Consider the following 17,242-nt stretch of genomic DNA (forward strand, 5'->3'; position numbering starts at 1 on the left):
GGCAAGTGTGAGGTTATGCACTTTGTTAGGATGAATAGGGGCATAGACTATTTTCTAAAAGGAGAAAGAATTCAGAAATTAGAAGCGCAAAGGGACTTGGGAGTCCTAGTTTAGGATTCTCTTAAGGTTAACTTGCAGATTGTAAAGTTTATTTATTCGTCATAAGTAAGGCTTACATTAACACTGCAATGATGTTACTGTGAAATGCCCCTAGTCGCCTGACTCCGGGGCCTGTTCGGGTCAATGCACCTAACCAGCACATCTTTGAGACTGTGGAAGGAAACCGGAGCACCCGGAGGAAACCCACGCAGACACTGGGAGAACGTGCAAACTTCACACAGACAGTGACACAAGCCGGGAATTGAACACGGGTCCCTGGCGCAGTGAGGCAGCAATGCTAACCACTGTGCCACCGTGCCACCCCAGATTGAATTGGTAGTTAAGAATTAAAATGCAATGTTAGCATTCATTTTGAGAGGACTAAAATACAAAAGCAGGGATGCACTGCTGAGGCTTCATAAGGCTCTGGTCAGGCCATATTTGGAGTATTGTGAGCAATTTTGAGCCCTGTATCTAAGGAAGGATGTGTTGACACTGGAGAGGGTCCAGAGGAGGTTCACAAGAATGATCCCAGCAATGAAAAGCTTGACATATAAGGAGTGTTTGAGGACTCTGGGTCTTTACTCAATGGAGTTTAGAAGGATGAAGGGGGATCGCATTGAAACTTAAAGAATACTGAAAGGCCTGGATAGAGTGGACATGGGGAAGATGTTTCCATTAGTAGGTGAGACTAGTATCCGAGGGCACAAGCTCAGAATAAAGGGACAACCCTTTAGAACTGATATGAGGAGGAATTCCTTCAGCCAGAGGATGGTGAATCAATGGAAATCATTTCCACAGAAGGCACAGAGGCCAAGTCATTGAGTATACTTAAAACAGAGATAGATAGGTTCTTGATTGGTTTGGAGATCAAAGATTATGGGGCAAAGGTGGGAGAATGGGCAGCACAGTGGCACAGTGGTTAGCACTTCTGCCTCACAGTGCCAGGGACCCGGGTTCAATTTCCGGCTTGGGTCTCTATCTGTGCGGAGTCTGCACATTCTCCCTATGTCTGCGTGGGTTTCATCCTGGTGCTCTGGTTTCCTTTCACAGTCTGAAAGATGTGCTGGTTAGGTGCATTGGCCATGTTAAATTGTCCCTTCGTGTACCCGAACAGGTGCCGCCAGAGTGTGGCGACTTGGGATTTTCACAGTAACTTCATTGCAGTGTTAATGTAAGCCTACTTGTGACACTAATAAATAAACTTTATTCTTTAAAAAAACTTTAATCTTAGAATAGGGTTGAGAAACCTATCAGCCATGATTGAATAGGCTGAATGGCCTGATTCTGCTCCTACATCTTATGGTCTTGTATATCTATTCTATACACAAAATTAAGCCTGCCATCGTGCCCAACCTCCTTCATTCATACACTGTATTGACAATCTTAATGCTCTGCAATGTCTAGCCCTTTCATCCTTACACTCAACTGACTTTGGTACCCATTGCGTAAACTGTACTGACAAGCAGAACACAGTGCAGCATTAATTCTTACATTGCATTGCCTACCTTAATCCACAATTACAGCGAATGGTATTGCTGGTATCAGGGGGTCTGCTACATTATGTCAAAGTGGCAAGTGTGTTTTCTTTCTCAGCTGGCCTGTTGTTTAAGATTGTGGCTAAGTTTTATATCTACACATCATCGAGACATATGGTTAGTTGTCTCATCTCTATTTGTGTATTGCGTTTACTGCTTTAAACTATTGTCATTTCTAACCCCCTATCTTAATCACATTCTTACGACATGATTGCCCTTGGTCCAATTGAATTTTTTACTGAACTGCCAATCTTAATCTATCCCAGACTTTTATCCTCTCTACAGTTTGTACTTGCATTCAGTTAGGAAGCAAGTTGCAGTGTTTCGGACAAGGTTGAATAGGTGGTATGGATGACTGGATTGTGCTCAAAAGCGAGTGTGTGGGGAGTGATGGGCATGGATTAGCCAGTTACTATCAATACAGATGGCGCACAATAACCAGACTGACTGCTGACACAACAATTTGTGCAGGCAGCGTTGTCTATCTATGAGCTACTCACCTATTGGGTTGGTGTGGGGGTGCAATATATGGAGTCCAGGACACTACTTAAAGGGAAGGTGCATTCTAGCTACTAAGACTATTTAACAATCTGATTGAGGAATAGCTGAAGGAAGGAGCAAATAGTCATCAGGGTTTGCTGATGCTGCACTGATTGCGTTGGTGTAGTCAATGAAGAGAAATAATTCCACAGTCTTGGCAGTCAGAATTTGCCTCCTGTTAGGAGGTGCTTGCTGGTTCCATTTAGATAGTGTCCTAGGCACCTACTATTAGTCTTCTGCCTGATTCTGGGCACTGCCAATCAATGCTGTGGGTAGTGCTGCACAGGACAGTCCTGCAGGAATTGAAGATTCATCTCCAGGACATTGCTGGGAGCAACCCAGAAGAAAAATCATGTCAATACTTTTGTTCTCAAAATATTGGAGATGAGGAGTGAGAAAAGGCTGACTGATCGTCGAGAGTCATTGAATCATGTTATGAAGATTGAGTTCACTATTTACTCGGTGATGACATAAATATGGACAAGATAAGGCAATAAGAGGGGTGAGCATGAGGGCCCAAACAGATTTTCCACTTATCCATCCCTGCATTTATTGTAGTTTCACAAGTCTACCATCTGGAAGGTGGAGGTAAGCAATGGGAAGTGTTGCTAATAGTCCAGAGCTCTTCCAAGGAGGGAAGAGGATCTTCTAATGAAATCCTCTCCCTTTGGTTCGGTGGGACATAGGAACTTGAGAATATTGGAACAGGAGCAGGTTATTTAGCCCTTTGAGCCTGTTCCACTTTGATCAATGATATGGGTTCATAGCCACTGAATTGAGATTGCTTCAACTCAATTCACGGAATTGGGTCATTAATGATACTGGTGCTCATAATTGGTGCACGGGCTTTAAGTGCTTAAGGTTCTTCTAATTTGTGTTTTTGAACTCTATGATCATTAGGCATTTGAGAGACCTCAGGGCTCAGCACAGGGAGACACTGATGCACAGCAGCACTATGGACATCAAAGATCACATAAAAGTTCCTTAAATCTACTGAAAAGATAAATATTGTGGCCAGAATCTATGGAAACACTCAGTCATATTCAGATTTCATCAGCTGCTACCTCAAGACTATTTTAATCAGCTGAGCCTATGATAAACTAAATATATATTTCTCTTGAGGTCGGTGAGACTAATCCAACATTCTGATAAAAAGTCATTGAACTGAAATATGAACTTTGTTTTTCTCTCTCCACAGATGCTGCCAATCTGACTGAGTATTTTTACATTTTTCTCACTGGATGTGAGCATTGCTGGCTAGGCCAGCATATATTGCCCGTCCCTAATGCGGAGGCAATGGCAAAGTGGTATTGTCACTAGACTAGTAATCCAGAGACACAGACTAATGCTCTGGGCACCTTGGTTCACATCCCACCATAATAGATGGTAGAATTTGAATTCAATATGATGACCATGAAACCATTGTTGCTTGTTGTAAACGCCCTTCTCATTCACTAATGCCTTTTATGGAAGGAAATCTGCTGTCCTCTCCTGATCTGGCCTCCATGTGACTTCAGATCCACAGCAATGTGGTTGACCCTTAAACGGCAAAAGGGATGGAGTGAGGCCTCTGATGAGGTGGTAGGGCTGAGGCCTCTGCCTGGGGTTTGAGGCCTTTGACTGAGGGGTGAGGCCTCTAACTAAAGTGGAGGGAGGGGGTTGTGGGGGTGAGGCCTCTGACTGGGGTGGTGGTGAGGCCTCTGCCTGCAGGTGGAGCAGGTGGGGGGATGGTTTGGATCACCATCATACCTGCGTGGTGTGTTGAGTGGGGAATGACCTGTACATTTACTAGTGGGTGGCGGGGGTGGGGGGGGCGGGGGGGTGGGTGGTGGTTGCCCCTCTGTGGCAAAGGTTTGGGGTGCTCCCTTGGTCTACAGGGGTCCCCCATTTCCATGGGGGGAGGAGACGGGAGGGAGGGGTATCTGTCACTTAACTCTTGAACTCTGAGCCCTTTAAAGATGGCACTCCAATCGCTGTGAAGCTGGGCCAGCCGGCATGTGCTCTGTTAGGGATTTATTTGCTTTAAAAGGTTGATGAATACTACCTGACAAGCACTGCCAGCGCCAATGGGAAACACCGTGGTATTTTTACTGGAGAATCACAGCCAAAGTCCTGTCTTCACACTGAGGGTACCCGCCTTCGTGTTGTGTGGCACTAGCATCGTATTGTGTGGCACTGCCATTGTTTTGTGTGGCACTAGCATCGTATTGTGTGGCACTGCCATTGTTTTGTGTGGCACTAGCATCATGTTGTGTGGTACTGCCATTGTGTTAAGTTGGATTGAATTTGAACAGATCTAGCGACTCAAGACTGGGGAAACGTGAGGCACTGTGAGCTTTCTGCAGCAGCAGAATTGTAATCAATCACAACCTGTAACCTCATGGCCTGGCATATCCCTCGCTCTACCATTGCCACCAAGCCAGGGATCATGCCTGGTTCAATAAAGAGTGCAGCAGGGTACTCCAGGAGCAACACCAGGCATACCTAAAAATGAGGTGTCAGTCTGGTGAAGCTACACCACAAGACTACTTGTGTGCTAAACAGCATAAGCAGCAAATAATAGAAAGAGCTAAGTAATTCCACAACCAACAGATCAGATCTAAGCTTTGCAGTCCTGCCATGTCCAGACGTGAATGGTGGTGGGCAATTAAACAACTCATTGGAGGGGGAAACTCCACAAATATACCCACCCTCAATGACTACTACAGTAGATATTATAGCCCAGCATAGCAGTGCAAAAGATAAGGCTGAAGCATTTGCAACAATCTTCAGCTGGAAGTGCCAAGCAAATGGTCCATTTTAGCCTCCTCCCAGGGAGGTCCCCTGCATCATAGTATCACAATCTTCAGCCAATTCAATTGACCCCACATGATAACAAGAAATGGTTGAAGGCACTCTACACTGCAAAGGCAATGGGCCCTGACAATATTGTGGCAATAGTACTGAATACTTGTGCTCCAGAGTTGTTGCACCCCTAGCCAAATGGTTCTAGTACAGCTACAACATTGGCATCTACCTGGCAACATGGTAAATTGCCCAGGTATGTGCTGTACAAAACAAAAGCAGGACAAATTCAACCCAGCCAATTACTGCCCCACCAGTCTGCTCTCAATCATCAGTAAATTGAAGGAAGACATCTTTAGACAGCATCTTCGAGACCTATGATAATCTGGAAGGACAAGAACAATAGATAGATGGGAATACCACCACCTGAATGTACCCCTCCCAAGTCACGCACCATCCTAATGTGGACGTATATCACCATTCCTTCACTGTTACTGGGACAAAATCCTGGAACTCCTTCCCTAACAGCACTGTGGGTCTACCTACACCATATGGACCGCAACGGTTCAAGAAGGCAGCTCACCACCACCTTCTTGAGGGATGGGTAATAAATGCTGCCTAACAGTGACACCCACATCCCATAAATTAATTTAAAAATTTAAAACAAATTGCCTCTTTTATTTCAGATTTCCAAAAGGGCTGTATTTTGCTTTTATATTCTAAAATTTCACTTGCTTTTATCATCGCCCAATAAATTTCTGACATCAGGATTTGATTTTGTTGTTTCTATTTTGCCTGCCTGTCTTCAGAATCGACCTATCGTCAAGAATCTTTGCAATACTCAATTTCCATTCTTCCCAAGTTTATATTTTGTTTATTACTTCAAGTATTTGCTTTGCTTTGAGTAATAGACCTCTTCACTGTGTCATTGTGTGGCTGAACGTTTCAGGGAGGAAGCTCGATGATTTTTGGATATTGCTTTTATTAATTTCATCCATGGTCTGATATTGTGGAAAGATAGTCTGCTGTCAGATGTTTTCTGCCTTGTGATGTATCTGTTCTTGCGTCTTGCAGTTATGAGCATGATTCTACCTGATTTTATCAATGATGTTGCGCAACTCAAGCAGATTGCTGCTAACATGTTCCAAACATCAGGTTATTTTCGTTGCACTGCATCTTAACCCATTGCAACACCTGATCCTTTTTTTCCAATATCCACTGTAGTAATAGTTGTAATGCAGAGCAAAGCCCAGGCTCTATATCTATTCCAGATGGTGAGAGATCTCTAGTGGTCCTATGCTACATGTTTTATTACTTGATTACAGATTTAATGGGATGCAGCACATGATTATGGGTACCAGAGTGGTTTGCTGACACCTGCAAATGATACAGCAGACAATTCCCTTTCTTCCACAGCGAATGTAATCACAAAGGCTAATGGAATGTTGGCCTTTATCTCCAGGAGTAAATTCAAATGTGAGGAAGTGGCACTTGCATCATATCCAAGGAAATAAATATTGGGCGCAAAATTCATTGCTGGCACCATGATGAGGAGAACCATCTCCTCAGTAGGGCTCAGAAGATTCGAAATGCGGGTTAGGTGGATGAGCCACGCTAAATTGCCCCTTAGTCTCAGGGAGAGAAACAGGGTAAATACATAGGGTTCCGGGGATAGGGCCTGAGTGGGATTGTGGTTGGTGCAGACTTGATGGGCTGAATGGCCTCCTTCAGCACTGTAGGGATTCTATGATCCTTCTTCCCTCTGGGCTGCTCTAATCCCTTCTATTGTATCCTAAAAGAGAAACTTGATTTGATTTGATTTATTATTGTCACATGTATTAACATACAGTGAAAAGTATGGTTTCTTGCGCACTATACAGACAAAACATACCGTTCATAGAGAAGGAAATGAGAGAATGCAGAATGTAGTGTTACAGTCATAGTTAGGGTGTAGAGAAAGATCAACTTAATGCAAGGTGAGTCCATTCAAAATTCTGACAGCAGCAAGGGAGAAGCTGTTCTTGAGTCGGTTGGTACGTGACCTCAGACTTTTGTATCTTTTTCCCAAAGGAAAAAGGTGGAAGAGAGAATATCCAAGGTCCTTAATTATGCCGGCTGCTTTGCCGAGGCAGCGGGAAACGTAGACAGAGTCAATGAATGGGAGACTGATTTGCGTGATGGATGGGCTACATTCACAACCTTTTGTAGTTCCTTGCAGTCTTGGGCAGAGCAGGGGCCATACCAAGCTGAGATACAACCAGAAAGAATGTTTTCTATGGTGCATTTGTAAAAGTTGGTGAGAGTCATAGCTGACATGCCAAATTTCCTTAGTCTCCTGAGAGAGTAGAGGCATTGGTGGGCTTTCTTAACTATAGTGTCAGCATGGGGGGACCAGGACAGGTTATTGGTGATCTGGACACCTAAAAACTTGAAGCTCTCGACCCTTTCTACTTCATCCCCATTGATGTAGACAGGGGCATGTTCTCCTTTATGCTTCCTGAAGTTGATAACAATCTCCTTCATTTTGTTGACAGTGAGGGAGAGATTATTGTTGCCACACCAGTTCACCAGATTCTCTATCTCAAACGGCAGCACATCAATAGTTGTGAAATGCCCTGATTGAGTGGTGTATCTGACGTAGCTGAATAGTCAGTGGTAATGGGGGAAGACAGAAATGGCAGAGACATTAAATCAATATTTTACCTCAGTTTTCATGGTGGAGCACACTAGAACCATCCCAATAATAAAAGATAATGCAGAGGTTGTTGAAAGGGAGTAACTTAAAACAATCGCCATTGCTCGGGAAAAAGTAGTGAGCAAGCTATTGGGATTAAAGGTGGAGAAATCCCCAGGGCCTGATGGCCTACTTCCTAGAGTCTTAAAGGAAATGGCTGTAGTGATTGTGGAGGCATTGGTTATAATATTCCAAAATTCCCTAGATTCTGGAAATGTTCCATTCGTTAGGAAAAAGGCTTATATAATGCCTCTGTTCAAAAAGGGAGAAAGGATGAATGTAGGAAATTACAGGCCAGTTAGTTTAACGTGTGTCATTGGGAAACTGTTGGAATCCACCATTAAGAAAGTATCAATGGGATATTTGGAAAGTCAAACGCAATCCATCAGAGTCAGCATGGTTTTATCAAGGGTAAATCATATTTGACTAATTTGCTCGAGTTCTTCGAAGATGTAACAATGTGGACAATGGGGGTCCTGTAAATTTAATGCATCTGGACTTGCAGAAGGCATTTGATGAACTGCCGCACAAAAGGTTAATACACAAGGTAAGATCATACAGGGCTGGGGTAATATATTGGCTTGCTTAGAGGATTGGCTCAGCAACAGAAAGCAGAGAGTGGAGATAAATAGGTCTTTTTCTGGTTGGCAAGATGTAACTGGGGGTCAGTCCTCAGGCCCCAACTATTTACAATCTATATTAATGACTTGAATGCAGGGATAGAATGTGCTATAGCCAAATTTGCAGATGACACTAAGATAGGTGGGAAAGCAAGTTGCATGGAGGAAATAAAAAATTTACAAATGTACATGGATAGATTAGGTGAGTGGCCCAAATTTGTCAGATGGAATTTATATGGATAAGCATAAGGTTATCCATCTTGTCTGGAGGAATATAAAGGTAACTTATTATCTAAATAGAGAGAAACTTCAAAGAGCTCCAGTGCAGAGGGATCTGGGTGTACTTGTGCACAAATCATAGAAAGTTAGTATGCAGGTGCAGCAGGTAATATGGAAAGCAAATGGAATTTTTGGCATTTATTTCAAATGGAACAGAGTATAAAAGTAGGAAAGTGCTGTTGCAACTGTATAGTGCATTGGAGACCACATCTCCATTAGGGGTTATAGGGATCAGGCGGGTAAGTGGAACTGATCCACTTCAGATCAACCATGATCTTATTGAATGGCGGGCAGGCTCGAGGGGCTAGATGGCCTACTCCTGCTCCTATTTCTTATGTTCTTATGTTCTTATCTGGACTACTGCGCACAGTTTTGGTCCCCTTACTGAGCAAAGATCTAAATGCATAAGAGGCAGTTCAGTTCAGTGATGACGGGCTTGTCTTATGAAGAGAGATTGAATAGTTTAGGCCTATACGCGCTGGAGTTTAGAAGAATGAGAGGAGATCTAATTGAGGTATACAAGATGCTAAAGGGGATTGACAGGGTAGATGTAAAGTGGATGTTTTGCTTTGCTGGACCTTTTTACAATGAGAGGGCATAGTTTTAGGGATGGCAGATTTAAAACAGAAGTGAGGAGAAATTATTTCACTCAAAGGGTCATGAATCTGTGGAATTCTCTAGTCCAGATTGCAGTAGACGTTTCGACACTAAACAACTTTAAGGAGGGGATAGATACGTTTTTAATTAGTAGTGGGTTGAAGGCTTAAGGGGAGCGAGCAGGAAGTTGGAGATGGTAGCAGGAAGTTGGCGGCACGGTAGCACAGTGGTTAGCACTGCTGCTTCACAGCTCCAGGGTCCTGGGTTCGATTCCTGGCTCGGGTCACTGTCTGTGTGGAGTTTGCACATTCTCCTCGTGTCTGCGTGGGTTTCCTCCGGGTGCTCCGGTTTCCTCCCACAGTCCAAAGATGTGCGGGTTAGGTTGATTGGCCAGGTTAAAAATTGCCCCTTGGAGTCCTGGGATGCGTAGGTTAGAGGGATTGGCGGGTAAAATGTGTGGGGGTGGGGCCTGGGTGGGATTGTGGTCGGTGCAGACTCGATGGGCCGAATGGCCTCCTTCTGCACTGTAGGGTTTCTATGATTTCTATGATGAGGCTAAGCTGGGATCAGCCATGATCATATTGAATGGCAGAGCAGACTCGAGGAGCTGAATTTCCTACTCCCTCTCCTAGTTCTTATGTTCTTATGTATGTGGTGCTGAGCAGTGGGTGTTAGGCATGTGTGCTGAGTGCTTCTGGATGATTGATGGGCGTATGGCTCATTGAGCAATGTGAGAGGTTGGCGTGGTGCGTAGGAGTTCTTGTGTAAAGATGCATCTACTGACCTTGAACATTCATGAGTGGTCATGAGTCTTCTTGTGGTACTGCTGCCAAATCCTTAGGTTCAGACTCCAGGACCGAACTCTCTGGACCACTTGCTTCCACTCTGTCCTGACAATTGTCCTTGAGGGTCCTTCTGCCCTGTTACTCCAGCACTGCACTAGTCATTGTGGATCCTTATTTATGGCCTAACATTCAGTTTCCAAGAAATTCCATTGCAGCAATATTATTGTCTAGCTTCCCTTTAAGGGACAACCTGTGGCATGCTGATGTGTGTGCAGAGTTTACTGGCAATGTTAAGTCACAGAGATCTGCATTGGGGATGCACTAGCTAGCACCAGAATCATTCAGAAGAGTGGGTATACAAATTGTGCACATGACCTATCTCAATATGTATGCGTATAAGCACATTCTAAATTGGGAATCTGCATCCAAAAATGAGAGTAAACAAATTTCTAACCCGCTGGTTTCTAAAGTGGTACAGCACAGATTCACCAAAATGATACCATGAGCCTTGATTTAATCATATAAGGATTGGTGGGGCCTCAAGAGTGGGAAACATGGTGTCTTTTTGAAAACATATTAGCTCACAGGATGTGGGTGTCACTGGCTAGGCCAGCATTTTTATTTCCCAAACCTAATTGCCTTTGAGAAGGTTGTGAGCCATCTTCTTGAACTGTGACAATCCATGTGGTGTAGATACACCCACAATGCTGTTAGGGAGGGAGTTCTAGGAATCTGATCCAGCGACAGTGATATAGTTCCAAGTTAGGATGGCATGTGGTTTGGAACAGAACTTGTAGGTGGTGATGTTCATGTGCACCTGCTGCCTTTGTCCTTCTAGGTGGTAGAGGCTGTGGGTTTGTAAGGTGCTGTAAGAAGAGCCTTGGTGAGTCGCTGCAGTGCATCTTGTAGCTGGTACAGAGTGTGTGTGTCGATGTTGGGAGGAGTAAATGTTTAAGGTGGTAGATGGGGTGCCAAGTAAGTCGATTGATTTGTCCTAGATATTGTCAAGCTTCTTGAATGTTGTTGCTGCACTCATCCAGACAAATGGAGACTGTTCCAGCACACTCCAGGCTTGTGCCTTATAGATGGTGGACAGGCTTTGGGGAGTCAGGAGGTGAGTTATTTGCAAAATAATTCCTAGCCTCTGACTGGCTCATGTAGCCATGGTATTTATATAGCTAGTTCAGTTCAGTTTTTGGCCAATGGTAACCTCCAGGATGTTGATGGTGGGCGATTCAATGGTGGAATGTCACTGAATGTAAAGTGGCAACGATTATATTTTCTCCTGTTGGAGATTATTATTGCCTGACACTTGTGTAACATAAATGTTACTTGCCACTTATCAGCCCAAGCCTGAATATTGTCCATGTCTTGCTGCATATGGGCGCACACTGCTTCACTATATGTGGAGCCATTAATGATACTAAACCTTGTGCAATCATCCACAAGCATCCCCATTTTTGACCTTAAAATATAGGGAAGGTCATTGATGAAGCAACTGAAAATGGTTGGGCCTTAGACACAACCATGATGAACTCTGCAGTGATGTCCTGGGAGTGAGATGGTTGACCTCCAACAACAACCATTTTCCTTTGTGCTAGGTATGACTCCAACCAGTGTAGAAGTATTCCACTGATTCACATTGACTACGGTTTTGCTAGGGCTCCTTGATGCCATGTCAGTCAAATACTGTCTTGAATGTCACTCTCACTTCACCTCTTGTGTTTGGCTCTTTTGTCCCTGTTTGGACCAAGGCTGTAATGAGATTGGTAGCTGAGTGGCCCCAGTGGACACCAAACAGCATAAATGAGCAGGTTATTGCTGAGTAAGTGTTGCTTGAGAGCACTGTCATCATTTGCATCACTTTGCTGATGATTGAGAGTAGTCTGATGGGACAGTAATTGGCCATGTTGGATTTGTCCTGTTTTCTGTACAGGACATACTGGGCAATTTTTCACATTACTGGATAGATGCCAGTGTTGTAGCTGTACTGGAAGAGCTTGGTTAGGGGTGCAGCTTATTCTGGAGCCATGGCCTTTGTGGGATCCAGTGTCTTCAGCCATTTCTCAATGTCATGTGGAGTGAATCGAATTGGTTGAAGACTGACATCTGTGATGCTGGGCACCTGCAGAGCAGGCCAAGATGGATCGATCATTCACTCAATACTTCTGCCTGAAGATTGTTGCAAATATTTCAGCTTTATCTTTTACACTGATGTTCTGGACTCCCCCATCATTGCAGATGGTGATATTTGTGGAGCCTCCACCTCCTGTTAGTTGTTTAATAGCCCACCAACATTCATGACTTGATGTGACAGGACTACAGAGGTCATATCTGATCAATTGCTTGTGGGATTCCATGGCTTGTCTATTGCATGTTGCTTATGCTGTTTGGTACACAAATGTTTCGATGTTGTAGCTTCAATATGTTGACACCTCACTTTTAGCTATGTATGTTGCTGCTTCTGGCACGTCCTTCTGCACTCTTCATTGAACCAAGTGTTACGATCCCAGTTGATGTTGCTGGACAGGAAGGTCCAGAATGGAACACTGGTTCAAAAGAGTATAACTTATACTTTTTATTAAAAAACATAGCTTTTAACAGAAAAAAATATTAAACCTGAAAAGTTTGACTACGATAAAGTGGATCCAAAAACACAACATTGTTTCTTCCATAATAAAGAAATGTCCCGAAATCCTCTGTAACCATCAATGCATGCCAACCTTGAGGAGTGCCAAAACATTTAGCTCTCCGACTAGGATAGTTTCAACAAAAATGATGATGCACACATGAAGAAAGTGAAACTGATGTAATGTGAAATACTAACAAGCAAGATTTAAATTTGAGAAGCACTCGTGTCACCTTTATGCTCTCAATAAATCTTATGTTCATGGCAATGGCGTTTGGCAGGTAAATTTTGCTATGCTGAAGAGCCTCCCTGTTTGACCAGGAGGTGCTGTTACAGCTCACCCATACCCACTGCATTGTTTACAAATGATGGGTTTCACAACTGTAATGCTTCCTCTCCATTGCATGGTCACACATGTCCCCCAATTCTTTTAAATGAACCAAGTAAACTAAATTAAACAAAGTGAGGGACAAAGCAAGAAGGGTAGCTCCTTAAAGGGGAACCACCTAAAACAAAAACAAATCACAAATTAAACTTCAAACCTTAAACCAAATGGTGATTAAAAGGATCAATGATGTACTCCAGTCGCTGGAGTGCCCAACATCCACAGAAGACCTCAACAGTGCCCATGGACACTGTGTGTTCCCTCTCCAGTGACACCCAGCCATGAATGTAGCTGTGGCAGAGGGGCAGACTGGTGGAGAGATGGGCTATGGCTGCTGGAATGACCAGTGCCGAGCGGCAGAGGAGTAGGTCGGATAATGACCCACAAGGTCATCCTTTTCCTGCCCCCTTTGCACTGCACTAACACCCAAACCAAGATGGTGTCCAGCTTAATTCACAGCCAAGTGTGCGCACCTGTACTTTGAATGACATTTCATTCTCATGAACAGCACTGTTAGCATTCAAATAATAGGAGCCCAATTTCATACACAGTGAGGAAAACATTTCTGCTCCAGTGGCAGTGGGATTGGAGAATATTTAAATTAAATCAGCAGTCAGCATAAGGGCAAGGGCAAGGAAGTGGAAGGTGTGCAGCAGCAGCTTATATAGGAAACTGTGCAGTGGCAAAGAGCACGGAGGGCATTTCCGTGAGGTGGCTCAGTCTGTGGGGCTTCAGAGGTCAAAGTTATTGCTGAGCAGGTGCTGCTTGATAGCACTGTTGATGACGCCTTCCATCGCTTTCCTGATGATTGAGGGTAGACTGATGGGGCAGTAATTGCTGTGTTTTTGTGTACAGGACATACTTGAGCAATTTTCCACATTGTCGGGTAGATGTCAGTGTTGTAACTACTGGAAAAGCTTGGCTAGGGGCTGGGCAATTTCTGGAGCCCAAGTTTTCAGTACTTTGCTGGAATGTTGTCAGGGTCCATTGCCTTTGCAGTTTCAATGCCTCCAACTATTTCTTGATATCACATGGAGTGAATCGAATTGGCCTGAAACTGGCATCTGTGATGCTGGGGACCTCCGGAGGAGGCCGAGGTGGATCATCCACTCGGCACTTCTGGCTGAAGACTGCTGTGAATGCTTCAGCCTTACCTTTTGCACTGATGTGCTGGGCCCCTCCATCATTGAGGATGGGGATGTTTGTGGAGCCTCCTCCTCCAGTGAGCGTGTGATGATTTGCCTACGCCTATCGCACCAGATGTGAGTAAGCAGTTAAAACATTGATTCCAGCTTACATCCCTGTGTAAACAGACTAATGACATGCATCAGTTTTTCCCATGTCCTTGAAAGGAGAGAAAAAAAACTGTCCTGCTGGTTGAAATGCAGGGTTTTAAAACAGTTGATTAAAAAAAAGTTCTGAAGAAAAGCACTCCACCTAATGGTTTTCTCAAAACAGTGATCATTTCCTGAAACAACCGTTCAGCCCCAGTCCATAGATATGCACTGATAGGTATTTGGGTAGTTAGTTCCTGTAAAATGTTACATCGTTTCTCCCCTCCTCACTTACTCCATGCAGACCTGCCTGGTATCCCAACCTTCACTCTACTGCAAAACCGAGAATCTTTGGTGCAATCCACACGGATTGATGAAACTCCTTCCACTGAAATTAGGAGATCTGAAACAGTCTGAAGCAGATTCATGAGATGAAGGGATTAATGAAAAAAAGAACACTGTCCACTTCAAACGGTTCTGAATTCTACATTAAGAACTAAAAATATATATTTTGGAGATGAAGGGAAGGGTTGATACTGTTGAAAAGTTTCTGATACTTTCCAATCTTCAGATGCAGCATTGTTTCATTAAAAGTATTTTACTTGTGGATTGGTGCTAACTGAATTCCTTAAAACCTGTCGGAGCAAATCTTCATTTAATCTTGAAATGAATGCAAATTGATTTGAACCTTTTTGTACCTTTGGTGTTCTTCGATCAGCATGCTTGGAATGAGCTCTGCATTGGCTGATGCAGATTAGATGGAAATAGGATGTCTGAAACAAGCAAAATGGGTGCTAAAATGCTACCTTTTCTGACCCTGAGACTCATATTAAGTAACACATTTAAGTTTCATTCCACGCTCGGTAAACAGAATCTCAATGTACCTTTGAATGAGAGCAGCAGCACGGACATGATCTATAAATCCCTTGTCTTATAATGACTTGCCTTTGATAGCTATCGTCCAAGGACTATAATTAGCTGAGAATTTTATTGCACCAGAAGACTGTTTTCCTTTGATTTTTTTTTCAACTCCGTCATCAGATGTCATTTATATATTGCTAATGCCTAACAATAAAAATCAGTCACCTATAACTTTCAGAGTCTGTGTGGATGAGCTGCCGGAAAGGTACAAAACCTAAACCATTCCAAAAATAGCAACTCAAATTCTACTGATGGATTAATGTGTCATATCACCGTCCTTCAGTTATCAGCAAATCGCATTTCTGAACATGGCCCAAATAAACATGTTTAATGCTGTTGAATATAACAACCACCAGCCTGTGCATCAAGATGAAAATCCCAGAGTTTTGCAGTTGCAGTCGAGCTCTCACTCTCCAAATCGGTGTCGATTCCTGCAGGGCTAACTACTGCTTCAAAGCAAAATGACAGCAAATGCTGATGTGCAGTAGCTGACACGAGGCAAATAGGTAGATTTTATAACCACTGGGCTGGTACATTAAGCACATCCATAGGCGATAAGGCAAAGGAGCAGGGACATTGCACTCGACTTGGGTTAATGAATTTTAGCAGCTTTAGTGACAGAGTTGTTGAGCATTCGCACATGGCTCATCTTTCAGAACACTATTTTTTTCAATCTCTGTAAGTAGCACACCACTGCATGAATTTTTTCAATAGATGCATTTTGATCGAACGCTTCATAATCCGAATATATTTGAGGTCATGCAAATTACAAATCAGGCCTAATACTAATATGCTTCACCTATTAAAATGTTTAATGGGGGAAATATTGGATAACACCCAAAACAGGCTTAGTTTTTAAAGTTTATTTATTAGTGTCACAAGTGTGAAGTTACTGTGAAAAACCACTAGTCGCCACACTCCGGCCCCTGTTTGGATACACTGAGGGAGAATTTAGCATGGCCAATGCACCTAACCAGCCCGTGTTTCGGACTGTGGGAGGAAACTGGAGCACCCGGAGGAAGCCCACGCAGAAATGGGGAGAACGTGCAGACTCCACACAGATGGTGACCCAAAGCCGGGAATTGAACTTGGGTACCTGGCGCTGTGATATAGATTTACCTGTGCGCATTCCTGCTGATGCAGACACTATGTAAACTTCATGCTGACTACTGATTTAAATGATACTAGCCTCCAACCCCACTGCCACAGGACAGGAATATTCTCCCCACAGGGTAGGAAATTGGGCTCCTATTATTTGGGTGCTAACAGTGCTGTTCACGAGAGTGAAATATCATCCAAATACGGGTGCACACACTTTGGCTGTGAATTGAGCTGGATACCATCTTGGTTAGGGCGTTAGTGCAGCTAACATCTAATGGAAATATCAGAGCAAACAACATGACATCAATCCGCATGTGATGCTGATTTAATATCAGTGGAGCTTAAAGAGCTTAAAGATCTAGCCGACACAAATAGCAGTTTACGCATCCATCAGCAGGAAGGACACCCCACCCACGCCAGTACTAATTAAAGGAATCATCTACTATTTACAGGATAGTTGCTGATTGATTTCTTCAGTTGATGCTGCTGAAATTTGGCAGACTTTTAGTGCTTTCTATTGTTCTTTCAACTTGCAGAAGCCTACAGGGAGTAGTGCAAGTGCAGAAGAACTTTTTGCTGACTTTTGCACAAAGTAGATGCTCCCAGATATGGATGCACTGTTGAGCATTTCTTTTTGGAATGCAGCATGATTGGGAGAATGAACAGGGGCCATGAAGAGCGAGGTCAGTACTAAAAGAGGGAGGAGGAGGAAGTGCAAAAAGACTCTCAATCAGAAGCCATATCCACCCAGGGTGTTCAGGGGATAATACTCATGGTTGGGCCCACAAGTATGCAAACAAAGTTGGCACCCTTGAATGTGGAAAATAATGGATGCCAAGTTCTGCACAAATCCTTTTACCAAGTTGGTGTTGGACTCCACTACGCCCCTTGATATTGAACAGATTTCCCAATGAACAAAGCAATGAGTTGTGCATATCCATCAGCGTTCTTCTGCA

Source organism: Mustelus asterias, chromosome 17 (assembly GCF_964213995.1).
Source record: "Mustelus asterias chromosome 17, sMusAst1.hap1.1, whole genome shotgun sequence".
NCBI lineage: Eukaryota > Metazoa > Chordata > Chondrichthyes > Carcharhiniformes > Triakidae > Mustelus > Mustelus asterias.